The following is a 13,831-nucleotide window of genomic DNA, read 5'->3' on the forward strand; positions in this document are numbered from 1 at the left end:
CTCCCGAGCCCGTCAGCGTGGTCCCCTCCCCTCCGTTCCTAAGCACGGTGATGCCGCACCCAGGGCAGGCGCTCTCACAGCCACCCGTGCACAGAATTTTCCAATAGGTCCGGGTGGGACCTGAGAATATGCATTTTAACAAGTTTCCGAGTGACCTGGGAACTCTGAGAACCGCGGCTCTAGAGGCAGGAGGCTAATGAGTAGTTTGCTCGCCAGCAGCCCCGGGGCAGGGCGGAAGGCGCTGCTTTCCTTCCCTGCGCCATCGGCCTCTGGGCTGAGGGGGGCGGCCAGTGCCCCCGCTCCTGGAGCCGCAGCCAGCTGCCCCAAGCTCTGCACCACTGCGCCTTACAAGAGTCCAGACAGGAGACCCCGGGCTGACCTGTCAGGTGCAGGTGGCACCAGAGCGACAGGCTCCAGGGGCCCGGAGAGCAGAGAAGGCCGGAGGCCGAGCCGGGGAGACGCGGCCAGCCATGAGCGCGGCCGGGGCAGCCCAGTGCTCCTCTTTGTGTCCAAACAACAATCTGAGCTGTGCATCCCCAGACGCGTGATTTCACTGTCTCTGGATCAAGAAGCAGACACACTTGCCGCATCCGGTGCCCGGAGGGCCTGCGGCCTCCTCCCCGCCCCTGGCCCACACACAGCCCGACAGGAGACGATGACCCTTGGGAGGCGAGGAGAGGAAGGAGAACGAGGTAGTAGCCAGGGGTGGTCCGCGTGGGAGCTCAGGAAAGCGCACCCCTTCTGGCCCTGCCGGTGAGGACTGGCTAAGGTCCAGGTGCAGGTGGTGGCAAGAGGTTTAAATTCACCACAGGAACTATAACCATCCTTTCCTGTGTTCTGCTTCAGGTCAGGCTGACCCGGGGCTCTTAATGGGGACAGACCGTGCAAAAGCATATAGACTGGGTGTGCGAGGGTTTGTCCAGCTGGCACACATGCTTTCTAACAATTCCACACTTTGGACCTTCATTAACAGCAGTGCAGGATCTCTAAGCAGGGCATTGTAGGAGCTCTGTCTAAAAGCCTGTGTGGAACATTAACTGCTGTGTAGCAGCCATGTGGTACAGTTCCAGGGTTGCCCAAAGGTCATGCGTAAGCTCGGCAACTGGAGCCATTGTGATCATATAGCAACATCCAACCGGAAGACATAAATGATTTTCAAAAACCAGTTTTAGGGATGCCTGGGTGGCTCCGTTGGTTAAGCGTCTGACTCTTGATTTCAGCTCAGGTCATGATCATGGGTCGTGGAATCGAGCCCCACGTTGCGCTCTGCCCTCAACAGGGAGTCTGCTTGAGATTCTCTCTCCCCCTCTCTTTCCCTTTGCCCCTCCTTGGCTTTTGCGCATGATAGATAGATGATAGATAGATAGATAGATAGATAGATAGATAGATAGATAGATGATAGATAGAACAAATCTTAAAAAATAAAGAAAGGCTTTTAGTATATGAAACATGCTGACATGAAGCCAGCTGTGTAGATTGGGAAGCAAAAGCCACAGTTCCATTTGTCTTATGTCTGTCCAAGATTCACAAAATTTTTAAATCGAGGTACATACAAAGCAAAACAACACAAAGCAAAAAAACTACATGTATCATCATGGAGTTGTACCATCAACTGCTCAGATCATGCAAAATGTCTGATCTCCTAGACGAAGGGGAAACACTGGTGAACAAAGGCAGAGACACAGCTTTAAGTCTACAGAAAGCAAAAGAGCTGTCAGAGCCCAGCAGGGAGAGACATGGCCATTCACAGGGAGCCTTCCCTGTCTGGCCTAGCCTGGGCCGGGGGAGGAGTCCAGATTTCAGCTTTCCTGGGTTTACAGGAGAATGTGAAAGGGCAGGAAGACACTAGGAGTCCACTGCCCTAATTAGCTACTTAGATCAATAGCAGCTCAGTCTTAGTTGAGGATTAGAATTATCTAGGGATCATTTATAAGTCTTAACCCCAGACCAATTAAATCAAGGTTGCGGAGAACCGCACGTCAAAAAATTTTAAAAACCCTTTAAGTGAGTCAGTGGGCAGCCAAGACTGAGAATCCTTGCTCTAGGATACTCTTAATGACTTTGAATTTCCTAGATTATTGACAGATTTTCATAATCCGCTTTATGCCCGCTAGCCATGAAGTCAATTAAGACCTGTCTCCAAATTCTTCTGATTGCCTATTTCTGTTACCCTGTATTTATTTAATTGCATCGGTTTCCTAAAATGAGCATGAACTGGTTTCAAATAATTAATTCATACTTAAAAAAAAAAATGAATGAGTAGAATTGTGGAAATATTTCCCAGTTGTCCCAGCACATGATGTCTTCTAAGAATACAGTGACACGGTGTCTGACTTCTCTAACCACAGATGCCCTTGGAAAATAAACTCCAACCTTTAAATACATCAGCAAGCCAAACATTTCTTTTGCTATTTTCAATCAGTTTCTTGATTTTTATCTCTAGCCTCAAAAAAAGAAAGAAAAAAAGGAAAAAGAAACCTTTTTCAGAAATCTGCCACCTTTTCAAATAACTTTTTTTTTTCCTTTGGGTACATGTGATAATGTGGCAATTCTGATTTTTTTTCCTAAGGAAAAAAAATTATACCAGACAGACAGGTCTTAGATAATTTTTCCCTCTTCACACCAATCTCTTGTCCTATTTTTTTTTTTAAGTTCTCTTAGAAGTGCCTCTTCCAATCAGAGGAAGGCCATTTATTTCAAGATCCATAAATAGCTGTGAGTCTTTAAGATTCTCCTAGCACATTGTATTCCTCTACTGTCTGCTGTGTTAATTTTCTTCCCAGTTTTCGTATTCCTACACAGTCTGAAAAATATTTCCCCACGGGGAAAGCTGTGACAAATGCACTAGAACAAAAGGGGCCATGCCAGGTGCTCAGGGGGTGCTTGGTTCCTTAATGAATGAGTGGTAAATGGCCCAGTGTCTGCCCAGCCCCAGTATAGGTTTCAGCACTGTGAATTGCCACACATTCCCAGATAAACATACTTGTCGCAGTTCTGGAAAAATACCTGGAGAAGACACTGCTATTAGAAACTTTGCCAAGGGCCACGGCCATAAGCCAACAGACTTACTCTCCAGTCTCTGCCTTCATCTCTGCCCTGAATCTTTAAATGCATCTTGGGGGAAATCCTGTTTGGATCCAGACCCCCAAGGAAAAGACTGAGATTATTTGGTGATTTAGGGACTCTGTTTATTGTCAGTGAAGATAATCAAATTAGATTTTATAAAACAAAATCTAAATTGATTCATCTCATTTCTGTATTAATGTCTGTATCTTGGACCTATCTTTAAAACCCTGTGTACTTCAGTATGACACACTTAGCCATGCTTTCAAGCTGTCAATCACCTAATCTTTAGTAGCATTGACTGAGCAAAATATTTTGTTTTAGGGCTGAAACTGAAGAACAATTTGGTATTATGTCTAACAGAAAATTATCCTCAGAATCATCATCATCATCATCATCATCATCCTGAGAATCATGCTCAGATCTCTAGCTGACCCATCTTATCTCCTTCCCAAGTCCAGGGTTTGACAGTCCCATGGGAAAAGCCCTAGATTTGAGAGGAAACTTGTGTTCTGGTATATTCTGTGCTCTTTCTAAAGGTGTATTACTTTTTCATTTCTTTTTTTAAAGATTATTTATTTGTTCATTCATTCATTCATTCATTCATTCACGAGAGACACAGAGAGAGGCAGAGACATAGTCAGAGGGAGAAGTAGACTCCCCGCAGGAGGCCCAGTACAAGACTCAATCCCTGGACCCTGGGACCATGACCTGAGCAAAGGCAGACGCTCAATCACTGAGCCACCCAGGGGCCCCTGTTCCATGCTCTTTCTAAAGGTGTATTACTTTTTCAAAGAAGATTAAGAGTTTGTTGTTGGGAAATTTTGGATAATAGGGTGGGGTTGGTTATTTTTGTCATTGTGTTAATTGTTGACCTGCCCCATGATGACCAGACAGTCTTAAGGATGGAGAGAACACAGATAGAAATGGGTGCAAGATTTGTCAGCCCCCCCACCCCCCCACCCCCCGTCAGCTAGACTGTTTAGCATGCCAGCCCACCTCGCGCCCCTTGTTTCCACAGTGGAATTCCTTCACAGCATTTCTCAGGGAATTTGCAGTTTTCTGAATCCCCACTTTTGAGGAAAAAAAAAAAATTGATCCAGAAGTCAGGAAAATGGGAAACAAGTATTACAAATCTCCTTTGAGATTTAAAACTTAATACATAACAGAGGCATTACTGGTTGGAAGGAATCATCTGCTGACTTCAAGTTTAAAGCAAAAGCGGAAACTGAAAAGGAGAAAGGTTGAGGAGGACATTTCTGGGAGCCTGGATGATCACAATCTACTCTGCTCCTCTAGTCGCTGTTGCTGTGTTTGTGTGTCCCTGGCCTTGTCTGCTGCTAATGGTGAGTCATCCCTGAAAACAAAATGAACATTAATAAGCTTATATCCGTAGTATACTTTATACAAAACCAGTGAGTGATGTTCCAAGAAATAACGAGTTTTGCAAACAAATGAAGTTCTTAAATTGGTGATTTTGACATGTGATTCTCTGTAGTGTCTTTAATCTTGCCAGGAGATCTGAATGCTACATTATTGGAATACTATCTTAAAACATTTGCTGGCATTTTCCCAGTGAATGTTGCTACAAGCTACAGTTCTTTGTAAAGACATTGCAGTTAAAATTTCTTATTTTTTTTTATTTATTCTTACATACCAGACAAATTTTTCAGAAAACTGTAAGAATGATTAAGGAGTATAAAGAATGTTGGAAGTATTTTAAGAGAAACCTCTGATTTAAAAAGAAAGAAAGAAAGAAAGAAAGAAAGAAAGAAAGAAAGAAAGAAAGAAAGAAAGAAAGAAGCAAAAGAAAAACCTATGATTTCAGAAATTACAGAGAATTCCCAGGTTTCCAATTTCTTCTTTTCAAATCCTAAAGAGCTTCAGGAATCTGGAAATACTATTCTCAATTTTATCTCCTGAATTTCCCTGAGAGTCTGATGGTTTGTCTCTGCCCCTGCCCTGAGCTGCCAACCAGCCTCTTGGCTGGTTCCTTCCAGTCCATTCTCCGTACCAGAGCCAGAGCAACCCTAACAGAAACACAGGTCTGTTCATTTTGTCCCCTTCCATAAGGCATTTTAGTGGATGCCCACGTGAAAAGACACTCAACCTCATTGGTAATCTGGGGAATAAAAATTAAAACCACAATCAGAGATCAGTCTGACACACTTATCAGATTGGCACAAAAATGTTGAATCCCAGCTCAGAGAGGCAGGGACAATATCTGATTTTGCTCACCATTTTCTTTATAAGCTTAGCACGATGCCAGACAGTTAGTAGGTGCTCACTGCCCATTTGCGGATGGATAAATGTGTGAATAAATGCACGGGAATGAGAAATGCAAGAGCCTTCATGCCAGGTACTACACACAGTGTCACCCACACACCTGGCAAAATAGAGGGACCTCTGGGCATTGTCCAAAGTGGTTTTTCGGTGTGCTGTGGAGGACCGGCTGTTGGCCCGCAGGCCTCGGCTCCGGGCTCCAGGTCGGCGGCGGCTCCCGTGCTCTCCCCTCCCCCCGTGAAGACGTGGCCAAGGCGCTCCGGGTCACCAGGAACACAAAAGTTAATGTTGAAAACGAGGCGAAGATCGGTATGGCAGGGGCGAAGCGGGTGCCTCTGGCCTCTGCTGCAGCCTCCAAGCCCAGCCCGAGGCCAAGAACTGCTCTGGGAGACGCTGGTAACAAAGTCAGTGAACAACCACAGGCCACACTGCCTCTGAAAAAGGAAGCAAAAAGTGCGGTTCCTGGAAAAGTCATTGCTAAAAAAATACCAAAGCCTCTGGAGAAAGCACCCGAGCCTGTCCCTGTCCCTGTGCCAGAACCAGAGCTGGAACCTGAGCCGGTTAAAGAAGAAAAACTTTCGCCTGAGCCAAAGTTGGTTGATACTCCCTCTCCAAGCCCGATGGAAACATCTGGATGTGCCCCTGCAGAAGAATATCTGTGTCAGGCTTTCTCTGATGTAATTCTTGCAGTTGAATGTTGTAGATGCAGAAGATGGAGCTGATCCAAACCTTTGTAGTGAATATGCGAAAGATATTTATGCTTATCTGAGACAACTTGAGGAAGAACAAGCAGTCAAACCAAAATACCTACTGGGTCGTGAAGTCACTGGAAACATGAGAGTCATCCCAATTGACTGGCTAGTACAGGTTCAAATGAAATTCAGGTTACTGCAGGAGACCATGTACATGACTGTTTCCATTATTGATTGGTTCATGCAGAATAACTGTGTGCCCAAGAAGATGCTGCAGCTGGTTGGTGTCACTGCCATGTTTATTGCAAGCAAATATGAGGAAATGTACCCTCCAGAAATTGGTGACTTTGCCTTTGTGACTGACAACATTTACACTAAACACCAAATCAGACAGATGGAAATGAAGATTCTAAGATCTTTACATTTTGATCTGGGCCACCCTCTACCCCTGCATTTCCTTTGGAGAGTGTCTAAGATTGGAGAGGTTGATGTTGAGCAACATACTTTGGCCAAATACCTGATGGAACAATCTATGTTGGACTACGATATGGTACACTTTCCTCCTTCTCAGATTGCAGCAGGAACTTTTTGCTTAGCGCTGAAAATTCTCGATAATGGTGAATGGACACCAACTCTACAGCATTATCTGTCATACATCGAAGAAGCCCATCTAAATGTTATGCAACACCTGGCTAAGAATATAGTCATGGTGAATTGTGGGCTTATAAAGCCCATGACTATCAAGAACAAGTATGCCACCTCTAAGCACGCTAATATCAGCACTCTGGCACAGCTAAATTCTGCAGTAGTTCAAGATTTAGCCAAGGCTGTGGCAAAGGTGTAACTTGTAAACATGCATTGGGGTATTGTAATAGCTGCAAATAAAACTGGCACCATGTGCCATCTGTATATATTATATGTTACCTTTACTTACTTTTAATAAGGCTTGTGGTCCTTTTTAACTTCTTATACCTTAGCTCATTTGAATGTGGCTACTTTTCTACTTGAGGATAACCTAAAAGTTGTGTTAAAGGTCTGATGCGGAGTATAAGAAGTGCTTTTCAGTTTATCGGGACCCAACTCACATACGTAATTGTTATTTGTGTGGTTGTTGTTTTACAGTATCTGGCTTTGCTTTCTTTTTTTTTTTTTTTATTTATGATAGTCACAGAGAGAGAGAGAGAATGAGAGAGAGAGAGAGGTAGACACATAGGGGGAGAAGCAGGCTCCATGCACCGGGTGGCTTTGCTTTCTTAATATGGATTACTACGGTCATGAAGGCATTTAAAGCCCTTCTGTAGGGCATATTGCTCATAAGCCCAATCATCTTGGAGAATATGCAGCCTCGTTCTGCTTAAAAGTCTGCCACTTAACCTCTAGACCCCCCATTTTCTGTTTCTTCTGGGTTGCAGCCATAACTCTTAGGTAGTTTTTACTTCTACCACTATTTCTTAAATTATCAGTTGTAGCTAGTACCAATTTTTTCACTTGGAAAAATAAGAACTTTATATTCTAATCCTACTTTACTTTTTCATTTTATTGATCAAATAAAAGAGGATCCTCAAAACATACAAAAGCATCTAAAAGTTAGAGGAATTTCTAAGAAATGGGGTCATTCTCTACAAAAGCAATTTCTTTTAACATGTAGAGGCCTTGCCTGGATTTGGGCATTCCATTCCATCATACGGATAAGCTGCAGCATATTCCACCATTCTGCTGGTGACCTTCACATTACTTTTCCTCTTTGCTCCTACAGACAGAAGTATTTTTCATTAAATAACATACTTTCCTTTCTATATGCTGGGTTCTCCAGGTTCTGTATGTTCTAAGTTTTGGCTGGCTACCAGGTGACTTTTCAGTGTCCTCAGCAATGTACAAAAGCGCTGGATTTCTCTGCGTCCTTGCCAGAACTGAAAGTAATGATTCTCAATTTCCGTGAATTTGGCAAAAAATTATCTATCTTGTTGGCTGTTGTAATTTATAATTCTGATGGCTAGTTGAATAAATTTTTGTTGACTACTTCCAAAAAAAAAAAAAAAAAGTGGTTTTTCTTCCCTGAGGCTGGTGGTCAAGATCCCTTCTTTTTCAACAATGTCTTCACTCCTACTATAGCAGTGAAATTGATCCTCGTGAGCCCAATTTTCCCATCTTGAACATGGGGAGACTGTGCAACAGGCCTGGCATCTCCCTCCCTCCTCCACTCCCTTCCTTCCCTCCTTCCTTCCTTCTTTTTTTTTAAGACTTTATTTATTTATTTATGAGAGACACAGAGAGGCAGAGACACAGGCGGAGGGAGAAGCAGGCTCCATGCAGGGAGCCTGACATGGGACTCGATCCCAGTACCCCAGGATCCTGCCCCGGGCTGAGGGCAGCACTAAACCACTGAGCCATCCAGGCTGCCTGCCTTCCTTCCTTCTAAAAAATACCAAACTATATCAAATTATATAACAATCTATACAAACATAGCTTAACATTAGCAGTATTATTTCCTCCTGTTTTGCAAAATTGCAGTGAGAAACAAGTGAGATAATGTACATAAAAGTGCTTCATAAAGCACAAAGCATCATGCAACATTAGTGTCCTGCGTTATTAAATGGGCATGCCTCGGCTTTATAAAGCACGTTCCCTGTCCACCTAAGCTTGTATCAGAGGACCTGGGCTCAGCCTCAGCCAGCCTGAAGCAATCCTTTTTCTACGTGGGAACCCCTTCTTTCCCAGTTCTCTTTGCCCTGCTTCAAGTGCCCCATATTCTGATACCTAACCTACTTACTCAAGGCTCTTGTTGTGTTTGGACAAAAATGTGTTTTAGAATAAGACCCACCATGCTTTGAATTTGGGTTTTGCAGCTTAGACTTTTCTTGACCCTTGACCAGTTTCTTCACAGTTCTGTACCTCAGTTTCTGCATCTGTAAAATTAGAATGACAATCTCCCCCTACCATGGGTGCTTTTGAGAGAATTTCTTACTATCTGGTTCATACTGAGTATAAGATATACATTAGTTCCATTTCCCTCTGAGTGATCTTAACTGATTAACAAGCTCATCTTGACTAATAGAAGAGGGCAAAGCAGATTTTCTTGAGTGAGATGAAAGGTGGGAATTTCAGGTTGGATAAAATAGTTATTAGTCCTTTAGTAAAGCAGAGGGTTAGATTTGTAGTTATAGAAGCCCATCAGCCTCTCCCAATGACCACTGAACCTTTTAGGCAATGGAAGGATTGGCATACCCAAGAAAAGTTGCTGACCAACTGAGCAGAGACTCTTGTCTGAAAGTATTTTCTGGGAGCATGGTGATTTTCCAAGTCTCAGAATCATGGCCGGCTCTGGGTGGATCCCTTTCAATACATTCTGGGAACCACACCAAAAATAATTGGGTACCAGTTGGTCACCCCCCAATCACTTATTCCTTCCACCTGGACTTTCAGGTCCAGGAATCATCATCTTGGACTGAGACTTGCAATAATAGGCATGACCTTGTCAGAGGCTTGTTATGAGGGTTTGTATAATACCACCCTCATTGGGCCCCAATCCACCCCTTATACACTGAGCAGTTGGGGCCCTCCCTGTAAAAGGCCCCCCTTTGCATCCTGTTGATCAATAGTGTAACAAAGGTTTATCCGTGGCAGCTTGTATCTCAGAATCAGAGAATATTTCCCTTGGTTTTAAATCAACATCATTCTTGCTGTCTTTGAAGTCTGTTCTTGTACTTCCTGTTCTTTTAACTGAGAAGGAAAGCTTTTCACTGTTTCCAGCACCCAGAGACATCCTTCCTCTAGTTTCTGATTCTTGCTGCATGCTCAGGCTGAGGTTCCTAGCCTCAGCTCCTTGACCGCCAGGGTGCTTGCTGCTAGCACAGCAGATGTCAGGTCATCCCCAGGGTGCCTTTATTCTGGGCCCCGTCTCTGTCACTTTCAGACAAACAAGTATAGGTGCACACTACACAGGTTTGCTTTTTTTCCACTCTGCCTCCATAAATGAGTTGAATTAGAAGGGGCCTGAGATGAGCCACAGGAGGCTCTTAGCTGAAACAGCCTCAGGTTGGAGATTTCTCAGAAGAGTCCCAATTTCAAACTATGAATTTTATTTCCTGGTCAGGAATTCTGAATGTTCCTCATGAAAATAGTCATTGTTGTGAGAGTGGAGAGCAGGAAAATGATTGTGAGATTGACCCACGTCAGAGACAGAAGTGCTGAGGAAAATCCATGCCTGCTGGTCAGGGCAGAATCAGCCCAGGAGAAAGGAAGCATACAGCCTCGTGATAGCCTTTCTTCACTATGCTGTCACCCAACAAGAGGATAAGAGGGTGTGTGTGTGTGTGTGTGTGTGTGTGTGTGTGTGTGTTATTAGTGTGGTTTTCCTGCCCTCTAGTGTCTCAGAGTGTTAAAAACTTGTCGAACCTGAAAATGCCTTCTCATCCGCCACTGGCCATAGATTTTACGGGGTCACAGAACACAAAATATAAGAACTCAGTGGAAAAACCATTTGAGATGATCTAGTGAACATCATCACCCTTTGGATGGGTGAGGAACTGAAGACCAGAGAGGAAAGAATGTGTGCAAATTGCCAAAGTTAGAGACAACACAGGGAGACCTAATCATTCATTCGGTGATCATGTATGTTTATCTTACTACGTGATATAGGTAAAAACTAATCACAGTCTTTGTTCCTTAAATTAGATAATTTTCTTTGAGTTCCCTGAGGCCATAAAGTTACATCTTTCTGACTCCAGAGCCAGCGTTCTTAATTCAGACTTTGCTCCCAAACTCTTTTATGTCCCTTAGGAGAGAGGAAGGACCGGGTCCTTATCACCCATGACTCTGTTCCGGGTACTTTGCTGAGTTTGGCACATGTTAGGTATTAAATCAGTATTGGTTGAATTAATAAATGAATGAGTGGCAGAATAATTTGTTGAAATATTAATTATTGTGTTTTTGTTGTTCTCATTGCTATAGGTATGCAAGCATTTTCTTGAAAGAGCAGAGTTTAACAGGATCTGATCATAAAACAACTCTCTCCCAACTACTGCCTTTTCCAATCTGCTTAGTGGGTAGTTGTTCTTTCCTTCACACATTGATTAAATCTTGGGGTAGGTCTCATGACTTTTGTGGTTAATTTCAGATATACAAATGACCTGTGATCACTTTTAAACACAATGATTTAGTTTTCCAATCACTTAAAGGTGGACTCTGCTGTTCTAGTGCCAATCCTAGCCGTGGGGATAGGATAATGATGAGAGATCACTTACCCTATCAATTTGGCAAAGATAAAAGCATATAGCAGTGAATTTCTGATTCTGGAAATATCAGAGTAGGTTATTTCAGACATCCTTTCCTCACAATTAGAAAGGCTGAAAAAAGAAAATACCTGAAGAATAATGTGTCTGAAGGGGTTAGAGAGTTAGAGAAACAATTAAAACTTGGAGATTCGAGATTTCTAAGAGATGACAAGCCCAGAGAGGGGAGCCCAGTATTTGCAAAGCTCCCCAGCCCAACCTGAAACAATTGGAGATTGGAAATCTGTGACGAAGACTGAAAGATAAGCAGAAAGCAGTAGAAGAGAAGGTTCTTACCTGAGCAGAGATATTTATCTGTCTCATGCAATTGAGGAAAAATTGGCTTGCCAGGGGTTAGGGGGTGGCTGTTAAGTATCCTAGAATGTGTTTTGACCTCTCCCCCCAAGATTTCACAATGGATTAGGCTTTCCTTCATGAAGTATGAAATTCATTCCCTGACTACATTAAGATGATTTGCCCCCAGCGTAGCTGGCTGCCAGAAGTAATACAAAATCCTCTCTGGAGGAAGGCAACATCCTCTAGAGCCTCAAATGGTCTCTACAGCTGTTTAAATACAAGGCTCACAGTGAAAATTAACTAGATGTAGAAGAATATAAAATATGACCCCCCAAATCAGCCAGACAATAGAAACAAACCAATGGGAGATATGGGAGTTATCAGATGAGGACTTTAGCAAGGCCATGATTCAGAGTTTAAAAACAGAGGCTTAGACTAAATAACTATAAAACATATAGAGAATATAATAGAAATTCTAGAGCTAAAAAATAACTGAAATAAGGATTTGATAAAGCTAGAGTCAATGAACTAAAATATAGATCAGAAGAACATATCAAGACTGAAGCAGAGAAAGACAATTTTTTAAAAAGATTTTATTTATTTATTCATGAGAGACACACAGAGAGAGGCAGAGACACAGGCAGAGGGAGAAGCAGGAAGCTTCCTTCCCTGCAGGAAGCCCGATGTGGAACTTGATTCTAAGCCCCCAGGATCACAACCTGAGCCGAAGGCAGATGCTCAACCCCTGAGGCACCTGGGTGGCAATTAATAGAAGAATAGAGAGACAATTTAATAGAAAAGAGCAGAAGAGCCAATTACAGAAAAAAGCACAGGAAACATCCATATAATTTGAGTCCCAGAAATTGAGATAGGAAAGAATGGATCAAAGGCAATATTTGAAAAATTTTCCAGAACTGATGGAAGAAACCAAATCACATATCCCACCTAGAAGCTTGAAGAAAAAGCTTGAAGAAAAAGCAAAGTAAGTTAATACAAAGAAAATCACACCTAAGTACATCATCATAAAACTCGTTTAAAAAGTTAAAGGCAGTGAGTCTGGGAACAGTGTCAAAAAAGGACATGGAAAAATAGTGACTATTCTCACTAGAGAATATATAGCAGTAGGGATAAACAGTTTAGATTTACTTTCAAGAATGTTTTTTTTAATCTCTATGCATAACATTGAGTAAAAGAAGGCAGGCACCAAAAAAACCCATATATTTTAAGTCCATAAAAATCATGAAACAAAAGAAATGAAATCAGCATGGATTTATAGTGAATGAAATCAGAGCAATGGTTAACTGTAGGAGAGATAAAAGTGACTGGAAAATGAGAGCTAATGTGGTTAAATCTAAAAAAAAGTTGCATTAACCAATAATAATGTTCTGTTTTCTGAGATTTAAATATGTCCAAACATACACACACGTCTATATGTGTATGTATTAAGATAAAATATTTTATTTTTAGATATGATAGAAAAACATAAAATTATAATATATGTATATTTAAATAAACAATAACAATACCCAGCAGCCAGGAGAATTAAAGTGTTGCAGTGAAAATGGAGTTAAAATGTTCTAAGTACTTTGCAATATCTAAGAAGTATAAAAAAAATCCCACTATAAATTAGGAAATACTATATTTTAATATTTAGATGATAAAAAATAGCAAAAGAATATGTAACTGACAAGAAAATATAGGAGAAAAATAAAAAATAAGTATCTCAAAAAGAAATTAATATTTAAAAATGAAATTATAGAATATATGGCTGATAGTAGATTTAAACCCAAATGTATCAACAATCATGTTAAATATGAGTAAATGAAATAAACATCCCAATTAAATGACAAAGACTGTCAGGCCACGTGAAAAATTTTTCAAAAACTGCTGCTCACAAAAGACACACTTTAATATTTAAGGATAAAGAAAGATTAATAATAAAAGGATGTAAAAAGATAGACTTCATAAACATTATTGGTATGATCTGAATGTTTGCGTCCTAGCAAAATTGATACATTGAAATCCTAAGGCCCAAAGATGACAGTATTATTAGGAGGGTGGGATCTTTGGGAGGCAACGGGTCCTGAGGGTGGAGCCCCCATGAATAGGATTAGTGTCCTTATAAATGAGGCCCCAGAGAGCCTCCACCACGGGAGGACGCAGCCAGAAGTCTGTCACCTAGAAAAGGGCCCCTGCTCAACCACCCTGGTGCTCTGGTCTCAGACT

At 42.0% G+C, this 13,831-nt stretch overlaps 1 pseudogene; it reads left to right on the plus strand.

Moving 5' to 3' along the window:
- The first annotated feature begins 4,921 nt into the window (after window positions 1–4,921).
- LOC112667561 (G2/mitotic-specific cyclin-B1-like) lies at window positions 4,922–7,399 on the plus strand (annotated as a pseudogene).
- The last annotated feature ends 6,432 nt before the right edge of the window (window positions 7,400–13,831 follow it).

The sequence above is a fragment of the Canis lupus genome, chromosome 11 (genome assembly GCF_003254725.2).
Source record: "Canis lupus dingo isolate Sandy chromosome 11, ASM325472v2, whole genome shotgun sequence".
Classification (NCBI taxonomy): Eukaryota; Metazoa; Chordata; class Mammalia; order Carnivora; family Canidae; genus Canis; species Canis lupus.